Genomic DNA, 17,390 nt, shown 5'->3' on the forward strand with positions numbered 1-17,390 from the left:
TATTGCGAAAAAAATGTGGAGACAGAAAACCCTACAGGGCACTTTCTCATGGTCCCTAATGAGCATTGCCAGGAGGTAGATGAAGAGGAGCGATGCTGCAGGAGAGGATGACATGTCAAGAGTCACACGGAAACTGAAAGAACACACTTCAGAGATTGTATTCAGGGAGAAGGCACGCAATTTTACTGAAGCACTCGTCTGAAACACTTGTCAACTGTTGAGTAACTATATCAGTTCTTAAATCATTGTTGTATCACTTATAAGTGGAAAATGCCGAGGAGTTGAGTTCAGTTTGCCAATACTGGATCAGAACCATAATGGAGCTACATTCTCCTCCGTGGAGTATTTAAGCAAAAATTGTATTTGTGGGAATCTAATTTATTCCAATTCCATTGTCGATTCTCATTGGTTAAGGAAATAAAATAATTCAAATGCTATATGTTTTACTATACTGGTAGTTTTCCTTTTTAAAAGAATGTTTACCTTTTTGTTTTTCAATCGTTTTTAAAAAAAGTTTTCATGGGCAGGTGTCGTAATAATTCATTAAAAAAAACACTTTTTGGTTGCCTCCACAACAAAGACTGTGGGTACTGGGGTTGCCAGAACTTTTTTTTTTTAAAAAGCATATTTCCTTGAAGCTATGAATCTGGTCCAACTTTTAAATATTTCCCACATTGGAGGAAGTTCAAACTTTCAACATCGAACTACTGAAACTTTTTTTTTTAAAGTCAATCACTTCATTCATTGGTACGTTGGGAAGGTTTATGCATCACAAATAGCAGCATTGGTGTTCAAGTACACAAAAAAAAAAGTGTAATAAAAATAACTGACGCAATTGACTTAATTACATGTTACCACACAGCACCACTTTTGTTGTGTGGCATGAGTTTACGTAACTAGTCAGCAATGCAGAAGGAGAGCTAACTACCCTCAGGCAGATACTTTGACGGCCTCAACTCTCACTGCTATCAAAATACATCAGCTTTTCCTGAAAGTGGCCCGCCGGCTAAACATAAGGCAAAGTCTCTCAGGCTCCGGCATGAAACATTATACAATTGCCAATAAAATTTCAACCTAAGCCTTTGCTTTAAAACCTTAACACATAGAGGTAAAATGACCTCACTTGTCAGGAAACACCCTCTTAGCAACAGTGGGATGAAGTCGGTGGGTGGGAATGGGTCGGTGAAGTCACTCCTTCCATTATACAGTAAAATAAATATAGTAAATGTACATTTAAACAATTATATTGATTAATTAACATGTGTTATGTTAATTCTATCACTTGTTGTTTTTGAGTTATCAAATATATAGGCACTTTTTAAAGCAAATGTATTCAACTTTTTTTTTTTATATTAACTGTAGTTATAAAAAAATAGTCTGAAATCACAATAATTATGTGACCTATCTTTGTGACGGCGTTTATTTTTTATTAATTTTGCCTCTTCTATTTGTAAATGTTATTTACTTTTTTATGCATTTATTTATTTATTTAGTTATCTATCTTTGTGACAGGGTTTATTTTTATTTATTTTTTATTTTATTTGTAAATGCCATTTACTTCTTTATGTATTTATGTGTTTATTCATTTATTTATTACATAATAGGTCTATTAAAATCATTGGCATTTAGTCACAGTGATTTAAAGGCCGACGTAGGAGAGTTTTGTCCATTTTTTTGATGATGCACAAACTGATCAAAAAATGATAATCTTTTAATATTCTTTATTTTCTATAGTGTTTTTGCAACGCCCCATCAGAAGTGTGATAATCCTTAATCCACTAAATGAACAAAGTGAACCTGACTGGTGAATTAACTCTTGAGATCTGCGGATGACAAGTGACATGAAATACATTCCTAGCATATGCGCCATGAAATTGACACCCGTGATTGGCTTATTAGACACAGCCATCTCTCAAGACTAACATGGGTGCGTCACGATGGCGCCACGGGGCAGCATTCAGCGTGTCGAAGCAGCAATAGTGAATCAGTCGGCCAAATTCTCATCTTCTGCACTTAACAGGATTGTTCAGTCACAAATTCTGCACTGATCTCATTGGAAGTTATGCTAATCCTTTTATAAAAACTGGCAATTACATTAGCGTTAGACAGTGAGTGACATTTATTGTGACAAATTTGACGACCCGATAGCTGATTGTTGTTTATTGGAAAGATAATACAAATTGTTTTCCTTTAAATTGAGTTTGAGATGTCGGCCAGAATAACCTGGGCTATGTCGTTTGCTTCGATGAAGAGATCCAATCCGTTGCCAAGTCATGCTCTAGGCAGGTAGCACTAAATTTTAGTCTGTCTGACCTTGCTCGGTTTCACGCCAGCAGCTGCTCGGCTTGTCAGGCTTTTCTCTTGGTGCCCTGGTGGCAGCTGAGGAGCCATTTTGGCGCCTGATGTATTCAACAGCTGGTGGTGCTGGTGGAGGAGAGGAGAAGAGGGAAGGGGATAAGGGGGTGGCGTGAGGTCGTGTGTCGATCGAGCCGTGAAAAAACGGGACATGGAGCGTTATGGACGACAGGCGCACTGCCAAATGGCAAAATAATGTTTGAAAGAAAAAACAGGCCCTTCACAGGCATTGGTCTTCTGAGATCTGGATCTGACCTAAAATCACATTTCAACTGCAGCTTAAAGATTCCCATCTGCATTCAAGCCACTGTGTAATGCGGCCTCTCTCCCTCTCTTTTCTAGCCTGAACAGGAAAAAACTGGCTTTAGTTTACACAACAGTTCCCCCCTGAGCATTTTTCAGGTTTTTTCACTCCAGTGTGGGAGATGAATTATAATAATTAAAAAGCAGATGGTACCTGATGCTCCCCTATCATGTGTTTAGGCTAAATTGAGTAGTCCTGCAATGTTAGCATAGTATTAGCATTTTATCGGGGTAAACATGAGTCTACCATATTTTCCGGACTATAAGGCACACCGGACTATAAGGCGCACCTTCAATGAATGGCCCATTTTAAAACGTTGTCCTTATATAAGGCGCACCAGACTATAAGGCGCACCATTAATGCATCATGTCAGATTTTTAATCCAAATCAAATCTCTCACCATTTTATCTTGTTTTATTTCAACTTCAGACGCAACAAATTACTTTATAATCACAAAATAATGATCCATAGTCTTTTTGATTCATGGTTCATAGTCTTCAGCGGGAGACTTATGATTGATTTCATGACACAATGCTTCGGGCCAGTTTAAATTTAGGAATTTGGTCCATATATAAGGCGCAGTGGACTATAAGGCGTACTGTCGGCTTTTGAGAAAATTTTAAGTTTTTAGGTGCGCCTTATAGTCCGGAAAATACGGTAATTCAAATTATAAATACACTTCACCTCCTATATTTTGCCTTGCTGAAATGAGCCCGTTTTGAGAGGACAATCCCACCAACAAAAGGTTTAGAATTGCCCTTCGACACCACGTGATAGCACCAAAGTGCTACTTTTATATTAATGATTTTTGGCCTGAGCAAAAATGATGTGAATTTTTCAGTATATCTACAAATAGATGAATTTGCGATTAGTGTAACACTTGAGGGGCTTTCGAGGTTCCGTTGGATTAAGAATGGAGGAGGATTTGAGAGAGGTATGAACGTAGTGGATAACATTTTAATCCTCATAGCAACTTGCGCTTGCAAATTCAGATGCTTCACGTGTACTTTGAGGTAAGTTGTTTTTCCCAGTGTCAGTCATCCTCCCTCTTGAGAAAGAATGTACTATATCAACCACTCCCTTTATGTTTTGCTCAATTCACTACCTGCTGCGTGCGCTATCTGGGATTACTTTCGGTTCTGACAAATTATGTGCACTCTACACTGTGTAGTGTGTACTACCTATCGCGTGTGTGTGTGTTTTTTTCGGAGCGTCTGTAGAGATGACAAGGCAGCTGAATAAATGAAGAGAGAAACATTTGAACAGGACACACCAGGTGGATGGAAAGCATCCAAAACACACGGAGATGAATCAGGCTGTCAGCTTTTGATAGTTCCCCCCCTCTCCATCTCTGTTCCATTTTTTTTTCTCTAACCTCTCTGTAAACCCATTTAATTAAAGCGACGTCATTGCATGTATTTTTTGAAAACAAATCGTATGATTAAAAACCTCGTGAAAGTGAGACAGAAGAGGTTTCGAGCTGACATTATTCATTGATTGATTGATTGATTGATTTGGGTTTGTTTGGATACCTGATCAAGTCCAATATATTTCCTCTCCCTGCCATCTCCTGAGGGAAATAAGTGGCTATTTTGAAACTAAATGCTCCACATGTCAAATGCTTGATCGATGACATGAGATTTAAACCAATAAGGCAATGGAGCTGTGGGCGGTAAAATCCAAACTACAACATGGAACTGATAAAGTCAACAAAACTACACACCCGGAAGCCAATTATATTTTGTCTTTGATATACAAAGTGCTCTTTTTTTTTTTTTTCTCCCCGAATCCTATTTTTGTGATCTTGGCCGAAGTAATTGGTTGATGTAAGTAACATGAGCACAACAAGCAGCCACGAGACATCGGCAATCAGACAATCAAGGGAGTTGAGGTCAAGAAATTATGCGAGAACAAAAAGATTATAATTTACTGGAGGTTGTTTACCAAGGCACATAATGTAAAAGCTATCAGATGAATTAACACTCATATTTTTTTTGTATCCATCCCATCTCACTCATTACGGAACCATAAAAGCTTTGACCAGTATTTTCCTAAAAGTTACCACACGAACCTCAAGAAAGACTATTTTTGCCATGGTATTAAATAGCCACCCTCTGGTGCACCCTAGGTGCCCTAATGAATATTTCAGCAGGTCAAAATGGATATTATTCCCAAGTGATGCATCTTGGCATAAGCTGCAGGGCTCATGGAGGGCACAGAGACCGTGTCTTGGTGTGCTGCACAAGTCTTGGGCCACCATAACATTTCTATTTTGTCCACAGCCATTTTGACATGGCAGTACACTAAACAGGACATTCAAGGACAATCATTTCTAGTTTTAGTTATACAACTTAAAGTAGCTGGTGGGCATCATTTGATCAATTCAACTCTTGTGTGGTGCTCGGGTCTGTGGGACCCGTTTTTATTTTTTTTTATTAAAAGAAAAATGATACAATTAATTAATTTTCAAACTGAGACTCACTGGCTCATTTTCTGTGAAGAACATATATCAGAATACATGATATGTTATAAATATAAACATCTGTTTAGTATTTTAACATAAGTGTTAGATTGTGAGGCATTAAAAGGCACAAAATGTAACGGGTCCATCAGACCCACAAACACTGGCCGAGTAACAACAATATGAACAGTACACAAGGGTGTTTGAGTTGATGCAAATTGTGCCAGCAAGGCTTATTTTAGTTTTATCTTAGCAAGAATGACAACGCTATCTTCGCGAGAACGACAATGCTAGCAGATCACATGCTAGCAGAATCCCATGGTCAATAGAGACATCACATAGCATGTCGGAAGGTAACCCCCCCCCCCCCCTGTAGAATAACGGCAATTCATTTGAGCCCTCTCTTCCCGCAATTACAAAGCAGAGTGCGAGAGTTTCCGAGAACTAGTCATCACGCTAATCTGTTGACATAAATCATACATGAAACAGCTTAATCCCCTTGAGTCGAGACAATGTTTTACAGCAAAATATACATTTTTATTATATCTGTTTCCAGGAGCCTTTGCATAATGAACTGAAAACCATTTTGGAAATGATCGCACAAAACGTGTTAAATGGCGTGGCTAATTTCAATTCATACAAGCCACATTTTATATTTGCAAGGCACCATTATCCTTGCTTGCTTTCCATTCCCAAGCACCACTTTGACTACAACTACAAAGAGAAGGCAAGCTTGACTCGTTTATTTTTTGCCCATTTGCAGCAAAACATGTTATCAAGGAGGATCCATCTCTTTTGATCTCCATCCGCTTTCGTAAGACTTTGAACGGGTAGCATAAATGATATTCCATGCATCTGGAAGAGTGTGGCAGTGTAATAAGATGGCACTTGCTGCTAAAGACATTTACAAAGTAAGCGAGGGCTCCTTTCTAATACCGCAAATGTTTGCTGCTACTTCTGCTCTGGTACCTTTTTAAAGAATCATCACCACCTTCGTCATGGTCGTGTGGGCTTATGGTTGTGGTTATAAAATGAAAATGGATGGAAATTCTGGAGCAGGACTGATAGTTTTCAATAAAATTTGAGAAAAAGTTGAATTTCTTATATATATATTATATATAACGGTACACTAGATACTGGTTGCTAATTGTTTAAAAAAATCATTAAATTGCAAATTGCTCTTCAGAAGGAAATGCTGACAACGCACTACCACTGCTACTTTATAATGTTGAAAAGCTCCTCTTGAAATGATCCATAAAATAATTTTAAAAGTCACATTGGTGCAGTTCACTGCGATGACGGCTTTTTTCAAGTATCTCAGCATTAGCCACAAGAAAGTTTCCTCAGTTATTATGTTCAATGATGGAAAATAAAATGTGTAACTTATTTTTATGCTTGTGATTATTTTGGAGAAGTTGGCATGTCTTGAACTTCTCACACCACTTTTATAAGATTTATTTGGTAGTTTATTGGGATTTTATTTTTGCTACCCCGCAGCTTATTTTTTGTTAAATGGCGCACATTGGGCGGTATTACGACCAATCAGTGATGATGTATATAACCATCAGCAGTCAGACCATGAAAGAAGGTTGCACTTGAGAATAGGAACTGAAGCGTTAGCCATAGCAGAGAATAAGAATTTTATTTTCAAGCCTCACTAAAATCATTCTTGGATAAGAGAACATCTCATAATATTCCAGCATTACAGTAATCCCTCATTTATCGCGGATAATTGGTTCCAAAAAACCACCCGCGATAAGTGAAATCCGCAAAGTACGGTCACCAACAAGAAATACTGGGCAGGCTAACGAGTAAACGGAAAGATGCTAATTCGTGATCGTGCTAACACGCGAAAAAGGACTTCTAAAAGAATGAAAGGAACATTTGGAGCAATGCTACATTGTCCTAAAGTTTAGACATATGTTTCCTCAATTTACAAGTTTTATTTTAACTTTTGAATTGTTTTTTAATTTTGAAAAAAAATCTGCGATGTAGTGAGGCCGCGATAAACGAAACGCGAAGTAGCGAGGGATCACTGTATTTATTTACAAAGTTGTATTTTGTATTGCCTGTTGGCTAACCCTCACCAAATTTTATAATAATTTACAATCTTCAGAGAGTGACGATTGCTAAGTGTGACAAAACTCCAAACTTTCCTTGACAATGTTTTGCTGTTTCGAGTGAAATCACTCAGCGGGTTTTAAAGACAGTGCCACGAAAGTGACACATTCATTCCCTCATGCCGCGAACGCTACATTTACTATTATCTTGTTCACCATGGTTATGCAAAAGAACAACCTTGCTTTTCACATCTGTCTTATTTAGTTTAGCTGAATTCAACCAGTTTGTTTGGGCAGGTGTGATCACGGTCGGCGCATACCAAAATGAATGACCCGAGACCTTGAGTGGTGGTCTCTGTCTGACAACAAACAAATGCTCTGACGGTATGAATGAGCCCACTCTCATATATAGACAATAACTGGCTGTAATCATAAAAGAAAAAAAAATCCATAAATTATCTTCAGGAAGTTTGTCTTCCAATGGGCCATAGAATCTTTCTCCCATTGACAGAACCCGACCAAGGCTGATGAAGTGCCAATAAATTTCCAGCCCAGTTACAAATTGACGTCTCTACTCGTCGATGGTAGAGAATGATTTAAATATTTGTCCAACGATAAGATAATTCTGGTATAAATATTTTTGCTTCTTTTCACGGAGCATGGAATATATCTAGGATGATTGGACTGGACTGGGTGTGTTACGTGGTGCCTGGTACTGGAGAGCATCAAAACCATTTTCACTTTGGTTTGTGTTGTAGCTGTGCCATATGTGCTAGCCAGGAAATGGACTGTATTAATAAGGTTAAGAGCATGCCATGTCTCGAGTGACTTATGGTTTATGTAAACCAATGTGAAGCTGCATTGTTGACAGGCAAATAAAGTCAAACTGTACGAAAGATGGAAAGAAAAACATTCTCAAGGGGGCCTCTCGGGAGGAAAGGGACCAACTGGTTTTCAGGCTCGGCCGCTGGGGAGGTTTTGTATTAAGCAAGCAAGTCCGTGAATTCCAGGTGTTGTTTTTAATTGGCAATTCGGCGTGCAATAAAGCATTTCACGTCCTTTCTCTTGTAAAGTGCTTTCATTCCAGCCTCCAAATGATGTAATTACCCTGCTGTCCCTGGCGAGAGGGCAGGCGAGAGTGTAGACGTTTGCTCTCAGCAAGAAGTCGGTTGAAGGCTTTACTGAATGTGTTTTTACTCAAGAATGAAAACACTATAAAGCGACATGTTCGCTCAGCCAATAAAGGTGCACTTTAATTTTTATTTCCTGACTCCCTTGCTTTAGCAGTGACAAGACAACAGGAAAATAAAATGGTGATTTTGATGCATGTTTGGACGATGATTATTTTTTTTGCTTCATAGTTTCACTTTTAAACATTTTGGAAAATAAAAATGCCAATATATTCGCAATGGCACCTTCACTAGTGATTTACCGTATTTTCCGCACTATAAGGCGCACTTGATTATAAGGCACACCTTCAATGAATGGCCCATTTTAAAACTTTGTCCATGTATAAGGCGCGTAGAACTCAACGTTGCTCAAACGTTAATGCACTCACAATATAGTAACACTCGAACTAGTGAAAACAATAACAATATATCAATAACTCGACGTTGCTCAAACGTTAATATCACACAACACACAAAATAAACATGGAAAGCTTTAATAAGTTAGTCCTCATCCACGAATTCATATTGGTCCATATATAAGGCGCACTTGAGAAAATTGGAGCTTTTTAGGTGCACCTTATAGTGCGGAAAATACGGTACTGTATTTTCCGTCTGGATACAATTACAAATATGTTAATGACGTTAACTACCCTACTGACAGATCTTATCATTCAGTATTTTGTGCAAAATTCCTTCGCTTAGCTGGTGTTGACTTCCCCACGAGACCCCAAAGGTCAAAACCGATGCCAAGTGTTGGTCGGCGAAGCGTGCGGGGGACGTGTAACAGTAACCTGCGGTCGCTCGACCGAAGCGGATCTCATGATCCACCTGAGAGTTTTGGAAACCTCAAGAACAAGTTCAGCCTGTCAGTTCATGATACGTAACAAAAACTCAATCCGAAGAGAAATTCCACAGCAGTCGTACGAACAAATAACGAAAGGAAGTAAGGGACTTCTTCCTGGGGCTTACCTGGCCGGGATTTTCCATATCAAACCAGCCCCGATGCCTGTCATGGTTCCAGGAGCGCTAACATTGCCAAAACAACAACACCAAAAGCAAGCTGTTCGTTATTGCCGCTGTTCCCATGGGAACAAGCCATCAGAGAGTTTAACATACTCGCCTGTACTCATCGTGCAAACACGACACATCCTGTATTTTCTTTTTTTCTTTTCGGGAACCAAGACCTCATACAGAACCGTGTTATCCGTGCAAGCAATTAGTTGGCACCAATTTTGAAAAGTGCCACAAGGGGGGAAAAAAAGGATTTGAATTCCTGAGATTTGGCTTGCAAGTCTCATTCACACGCTTCCTGTCTTAATAAAGACCACACATGCCTGACGGCATGAGAAGAGGTGCAGTACAAAAGAAGAGTGGTCGGCTAGAAAGATACAATTACTTTGACAGAAATAAAGCTGTTGAGTCATTTTAAAGTATAGTGGGAAGTTTTTTTAGTGTTTGTGATATACAGAGGCTGGTAGCGATGATCAGGAAAAGACGCAAAGTTTTTTTTTGTGTCACAACTTTTGACGAATCATATATTCAAATTTAATAAGAGGGTAATGTCAGTAGAGCGATTTGCCGGACATGGACGCCTCCAGAGATTTTGGCACATGTGGGGGGGTAAATAAATAAATCACTTTGGGGGTTGCCACTTTAATGCCACACATGTTTTAAGAACACCATACAGCAACCAAAAAAATGTCTCTGGATTCAGATGATTTATTTTTGAGGGGCAAGCACTTCATGATATAAAATTAAATAAATTCAACAGAATGGACAAATGTGGAGCAAATAGCATGACTCATTCTTTTTTTTTTTTTAAAGTCTGCCAACAAGGCCATTCTAAATGGCGGCAAAAATTAATGTCCCTTTTTAGTTGTTCCATCTGTTCCCATTGACAGAATGAAGGTTCCATTTAGTTTTTATTTTTCCAAGTCAAACCTGTTTTCTAAAACAAAATTTTGACTATTTGCTAGTTTGTATAGTCTTCAAATATTAATCTTGATTTTAAAAGAGAAAAATGATGTATGCTGCTTCTCGTAAAAATCTCAAGCTTTGAAACAAAGATGGTCCGACTATTGCTTGACAAATTTTACGGTTGTAAATGCGACTTAAACGGACACTTCTGATGTGTGTTATAAAATCAAATAATCTGTAAAACATTTATGGATAAAGGCTAATTTTTTAAAATATTGATATACACAATTTAAACATTTGAAGTTCATTCCTGCTATTTGTGGCAAGACTGAGTCGAGTGGGGGGGGGGGGGATTTCATCCCATCTCATGTTCTTCTCATAACATCTCTTGTTGAGACTGCACCTTCTTTTGGAATAACTGTAGCAAAAAAAAAAAAGGCAGAGAAAAGGCAAAACAGACGTTCAGAGTTAATCCTTAAATGCTCACTGAACTGAAGTATGCTGAGGTCTCAAAAAATAGATGAAAAAGTCTTGTGTAACTTAATGCAGGACGTTGGCTAATCTTTTCCAATTGTCCAAGTTGCAAGAAAATGAAAATTGGGTTTAGTGATGCAGGTACGCGAATCTTACTTAATAGGTTTAAAACTTTTGAGCCCTATTTGTTCCCAAAGAATTTTCCTCGACGTCAATATGACACCAGTTCATGATTCCGTAGCACACGTCAGTGTATACAAAATAAAGTATGACTAGTGCTCACTTCCCAAAAGACTATTCCTTGAGGCGAACACCCGAAACGCTGAGTGAGCAATAAATCTGGCACTTAGGGGAATTCTAAGTGTCTAACTATTTCTCAAGTCCACAGCCCCAAGTGCTGTCAAATGTACTTTGGCCCCACGACATCCGCTGTCTGTGACCCCTTTAACTCCTGTTTTGTTCTCAGCACAGCAAGCCCCTCCGACTCCCCCCTCCCCCACCCGCCTCGACCCCCAGCGCAAAACGACCCTATGAGACAGACCCCTCTTGACTATGTTCCTCCACACTATCCTTGTAACCTTTAACCCCGCCAGCACCTCTACCTCTCTGTGTGGCTGCCCCTTGCATTCCAGTAGAGCTCTGAAACATGAAGCCACGGTGAGCTCATCGCAGGCCCGCGCATTTTCAGGAGTTAGATGATACCAAAAAAAAAATGTAGAAGAGAAAATAGTGAGTCAAAAAAAAAAGGGGAGAGGCTGGTGTAGGACAGGTCTGGAACTGGTTCTGTTTGTGTCTACTCACCAAGGCACCTCAGGGGTTAAGTTACATGAGAGACAGCGAGGAGGAAGGGGAAGAAGCCGTCTTTGCGTGTTGTCTGTCTCCTTTTCCTTCCAGGGCCTGACTTGACTGCTACTTTCGTTTTTCCACGCTAGCAAACCAGCCGACCTCCCCATATGTGCTTAGAATTTAACAACCTCGTATGTGGGAGTAGTCCCGGGATGCGAGGGTGACCTGGCAAAGCTTGTGTTTGCCACGCTTCTTCTCTGCTATGACCACAAGTTGTCCAAAGATGGTAAGTGTCCCATCTTTAAAATGTCTTGCAGTGTGTATGAAAAGAAACAGGCCACAATTTAGATGAAATGAAAATGACAGTCAGATTATATAGACAAAGTTTTACGGTAATTACAGTAGTTTTTGTGACAAAACTTTTGATTCTCAAGTCGTAAAATAATAACGAAACCTTATATTTTTGCGTCAATCAAACTTTTTATCTCTGTAATGGAATATTGATCCCTCTCTTCAAATGGATCTCATTAGACTCCGCAATTGGTTTATAACTCGCATGCATGCAAATGACTTGTCTAAATGAAACTTTCCGGTACCTGATAGAGAATCTTTCTAATCCTCATCGCGTTCCATCTCAGGATCTATATTGATGAGTGTTCCCGCTTAATCACAGCACACATAATTAAACCAATCAGTCTCACTCTCCTGCTGAGTTTGGAGGATGTCTGAAGAAAGTGTGCAAAGTTGAAAGAGAAAGAAAGAGAGAGAGAGCTGAAAGCTGCTGTGGATGCTTCAAAGTGGGACCTTTTTTTTATTTCATGCATTATTTATGATTGCCTTGTTTCTTTCCTGCTCCCTGCTTGTTGTTTAGTGACCCGCTGCACTTGTCTTGTCAACCTTCCGCTTGACGTCTCTCTGAAGCTCGCTTTAAAAACACTCACTGATGATTTTAATAAGTGGCCTAAAATATAAAAGGTTGAGCACACACTTTTTTTTTTTCGTTTACAAGACGTAAGAGAATACTCGCATCCTTTCATGGTGGTTATCTACAATGATGGGGGGGGGGAATAATTAGGGATTTTAAGTTGAGATTCATAAATCTGCCATCAACTCTCAGCGTGAAAAACAATTTCAGGTAATTGCGATGCATTTTCACGCTATAACTTTAAAAATGTCTGGGGTGAAACAGCAGCAATTATCTTGGAATGGTCCCATTATTTAAATGGGTGTGAAGTGCTCCATTGCTCTTGCAGGTAAACACACAATTCTTCTCGGGGAAAATAACAACGCGCCTGTGATCAAAAGTTTTTTTTTTTTTTTTTTTTTGCCGGCAAGAGGTGGCCCAATAACCTCCATTTACAATATTCACTTACCAGCAACTCACCACTGCCAATGGACATGATTAACGAGTAAACATTACAGTGTACAGGGAATAGCAACGGCTAACGTTATCATTATGATCACATGACCCGTCAGTTCCTTAATGAATGCATTGAGGTCACTGAAGGTTTTATTATGGCTTTGGCTTTTAGCTAGTTAATACCTTCTCATAAAAACACAATGAAAAATAATTGGAAAAACAATATTGGAAAAATAGATCATGAGCAAAAAGCAAGCTGTGACTTTTTTTTCCCCTCAACATATTCCGATTAAATGAGATCAAGCATCATCTAACCTGTCCAGTGAAGCAAATGTTTTTGTAAAGGATGCTTTATTGAAATTTATATACTAGATTGTGATGGTAGCTGCAGTCCAGTCACTTATTAAGTCATTATTTTTCCCTAATTAGCAGTTTAATTGAAATTGCTGATCTAATTTGAAACGTCTGCCCCACTAAGAATCTTTGATGCATTGGTTGAATGTTTAGCTTTAATTAAGTATATGTAATGTTTTTCAAGTAGGCATGTGAAGTCATTTGAAGCGTCAAATTAGGCTTTTGGAAAATACTCTAAGTCCCCCCCCCCCCCTGAAAAAACCTGTGCTGCATGAAGATGAATAATTTGATGAAAAAAAAGAAAAACATACAACAAAGTGCGTCTTTGTTCTAACTTGACATGGAATGCTAGTTAAAGATCGCAAGAGAAGACGATCCGGAATTTAAAATCCAGTTATTTTGTGTACCTTTTCAATTATTCATTTTTTTGGACCTCCTTCCAGTAGACTGAAATTGATCAGTCTGCTTGGAGGATATTGAATCAATCCATTAACTAGCCCCAAGCTGAAATAGTTTGGAATCAGCTAAAGTCTGAATGCATGAATCAGACATTGTCTGGCGCTGGACATGACCCGAAGACCGTGCTCAGACATGTAGTCAGGGAACAGGAGAGTGGTGAACAAGCAGAGGAGTATTGCAAGGGTGAGGAGGGGGTGACTGGTTGGGTTAGAAACGGGTCCCAAGCCAACTGGGGGGGGGGGGGGGGGACCCTGCACAAGGAGAAGCTTGTTCTCATTTTTTTTTCTCTACGTGTACCACAAGGGCTTAAAAAAAAATTCTGAAATACCAACAATAAGTTAATTATAGGCAAACGGTAGAATGAGGGTTAATTGGTATTAAGTGTATGTAGAAGAAAAAAAGTTAATATTTTATGTGCATGTATAAATATACGTGTGGAAAAGTGGTGCAGAGGTAGCAGAATTCCTCCCGCTGCTTTTAAAACAAACATAATTCAGTAGTTCCGAAAGAATGCTTTAAGTGTATATTTTAAGGAAGATAATACCTGGCTATTTGAGTTCCAATCATTAGATTAGAGTCAATTTGAACGTGAGATGAGAATAACATGTAGAAAAGATTTTAAAAAAAAAAGGAAATGTAGCACCAGACTCCCTGATTTGTGATGAATTCCACCGCCTGCTGTTTTTATTCAATAATCTTCCACTCGTGACTCGTTTGTGATTATCCGTCTGTGGTAGTACTTCGAAAATAATGAGATAATATTTACCGTGTTGGTCATTAATCAGATTCTCCGAGTCGCATCTCTGACATACGGGTCACAGTACATTAGCTATGACAAATACACCCCAGCTCATCACCAAAATTTGAAAAGACTAATCAACAATTCGAATCTTCCGATCCCATTCTGACTCCTGTAATTTTTTCTCCAACAATTCTGGCTTTATAAAAACAAGCATGTTCGTTTTGTTGAAGACACGAAAATGGCACGTTTCACTTTTCCTAACGTGGCAGGTAATCAAACACTGGGTGGCCAAAGGAGGAAATTAGACATGCATATTTCTGAGCTGATTTCCAATCTAATGAAACGACAACAAACATTTTCAAATGACTTCCTTAGCTATTCGTGCTGATTTCACTGACGTGTTTGATGCGGTTTTCAAACTCAAATTTAGAAGCGGTTGATTGAGGAGGCGGAAACAATGCACAGCTTGACAACTAGTCAATACCTCATAATGAAACATCAAGTGTTACTTTGATTTCCTATATATGTTAAGGTTTATTGAACGTACCTCCAAATCTGTTCGAACGTGTACTTGTAAATATGCTTGAACATACTTGCGAATATTTCTGAACATACCGTATTTTCCGCACTATAAGGCGCACCGGATTATAAGGCGCACCTTCAAACCATTTTAAAACTTTGTCCATATATAAGATATCTACATTTGGCCCGCGGGCCGGACTTTGGACACGCCTGCTGTAGTGGCTCAATATTGGTCCATATATAAGGCGCTCCTGATTATAAGGCGGCTTTTGAGAAAATTGGAGGTTTTTAGGTGCGCCTTATAGTGCAGAAAATACGGTACTTGTAGGCTACACACAGGATTGAATTAATTGGGCATACCCCCGTGGCATTATGGGAAAAACATGGACATAATAACGTATTTGCGAGTATGCTCAAATGTATTTGCAAGTAATTGTGAGTACTTTGGAATATATTTATTTGCCAGTCAAAAATTTACCACATTTGCAGGTCCGCACTTCTGTAGCACATAGAAACTAATTATGGATATTTGAAAAAAAAGCATGTTAAATGAGTCTGAGTCGATCTACTGTTACACTGTAAAAACAATCGACATCTTAAGTGAACTCCTTTCGGTTGACTAAACGGTTCTGTTTGCAGAGCTGCAATTAGACCCAAGTTAAACTTAAGTTGTTTGGCTTGAGGATCATTTTAGTCTCAATGCAAGGGACTTTACTGACATGATTAACCCATAGGTGAGCACTCAGTCAGTTATTCCTCATGTCTGTGAGGCCCGACAGCGCCGTGGAAATTATGGGGTATTGTATGAACGGCAAGGACTGTGAGTTTGAACAATCTGGTCATTTGCCATCACATCTGGACTATGAAAGAGGTCTTATTATGGATCCCGCTGCTATTCTTGGCAAACCACGCCCTGCATACCGTGCAAGTTCTAAGACTGGCTGGACTTTAGCGAGCTTAGCTTCTTCATTGCGAGGAGATAAGTTATTTGACAGGCAGCAGGTTTTGTTTTGAATGATTTAACAGGCGTGGTGTTTTTGAATATCTATGGGGGGGGGGGGGGGGGGGGTAGATACAGAACTACATCACAGTTACCATAATTCCACAAACCTTTCCCAAAATGATTACAGTATATTTTTGATAGCATTTTTTGAAGTACTAGGCACTGTTTGACGATGTAGGTTTGACATGGAAGTTTTATAGGCTGCGAGCGAGGCCATTCGTGTTTGCTTTGGAACTTTCTGAAAGAGGCCCAACAAGCCCTGGTGAACTCTATCCAGACCAGCTGCCAGCAGGAGTACAGCAGAGACTAACTTGTTGATTTTCCAGCTTCAACCACACTGAACTTTCAACCGACTCCATGATGCCGACACATTTCCAATTCCGCACAGGTCTCCGTCCTCATCTTCCACGTCTCCTTCACACCACCTCATGAAAACACAATTTTTCTCTCAAATATATATATTTTTTAAATTGTCATTTACAAGAAAACTTTGAAGGCTGTCGGAATTACCGCGGTGGTACTAATGTATTTAGTGACTCATGTTACCATGTTTCCAGAACATTGATTGGATTAGAATAAGATTGAAGATGTATCTTCTCACACGTTCACATCAAAGCACAGGAAGCCTCCGAGACGAGGAGGATTATTTTGTACAAACATGTTTCATGGTGCAGCAGCGGTGCTCGAGTCTTTTTCTTTGAGTTTTTCACGATTTTACTTGTCATCATTTTGCTGGCTGGTCGCCAGTTATCCAAAAGATAAATCGTTAAGTTTTATTTGTAACATTCCAAATGTGCAATATTCACATTTGCAAGGTCTGAAAAAAAAAAGTCAGCCGATCTGGAGAATGTTCTCTTTGTGCTGCAGTTATGATTTCATTGTCATGTGTTCTGCGTTATATCCCGTGAGTGACGTAAAGGACAGTTAAAAATCAGATTTAGATACGTAGGCTGAGTCGGAAATTTGATTTGAATCAGATTTCACACCACCTACAGCCTAACTCGCAGTTATTTCTTGCCATCGAACTTGATAGAAAAAGTATCTGATTCCAATCTGGATCATCTAAAATCCATTTTATCAATGTAAACATAAGAAATATTAGTCATTTTTACTCTTTCCTCTTGTTAATCCGCTCCGTCTGGCCTTTACTTGACACGCTCTTCCTCACCAGACAGTGTGACATCATCTTTTTTAGTTACTGTTGCAATATCCAAACAAAACGACAACTTCATTTTTAAACTAAACACCACAAAGGCATTATGCAACTCCCCGGACTTCCTGTTTCTTTTTTCTTTTTTTTTTTTATTAAGCTTCATATTTAATAAGCCTTCAGGATGATATCAAAAAATGAAATAGTCTTGGGGTACGATATGATTTTATTTCTTATATAACACTTTAGTACAAAGTACTACTTTATTTATAGC

General features: G+C 39.0%; 1 protein-coding gene across 8 annotated transcripts in view; it reads left to right on the plus strand.

Moving 5' to 3' along the window:
- The window catches only part of flrt2 (fibronectin leucine rich transmembrane protein 2), a 69,405-nt gene that overhangs the window by 22,848 nt on the left and 29,167 nt on the right, over positions 1-17,390 (plus strand). For 3 of the 8 annotated variants that reach the window (XM_061270117.1, XM_061270116.1, XM_061270115.1), the window contains exon 1: positions 11,542-11,812. The exons of 1 other annotated variant lie outside the window; for it this stretch is intronic. The gene's annotated coding sequence lies outside the window, so the exon portion shown is untranslated. Of the gene's footprint in view, positions 1-11,398; positions 11,813-17,390 lie in introns of those variants that run through there. 4 more of the 8 variants (XR_009711363.1, XR_009711365.1, XR_009711364.1 and 1 more) reach the window with 3 other exon arrangements.

This window comes from Syngnathus typhle, linkage group LG22 (assembly GCF_033458585.1).
Source record: "Syngnathus typhle isolate RoL2023-S1 ecotype Sweden linkage group LG22, RoL_Styp_1.0, whole genome shotgun sequence".
NCBI lineage: Eukaryota > Metazoa > Chordata > Actinopteri > Syngnathiformes > Syngnathidae > Syngnathus > Syngnathus typhle.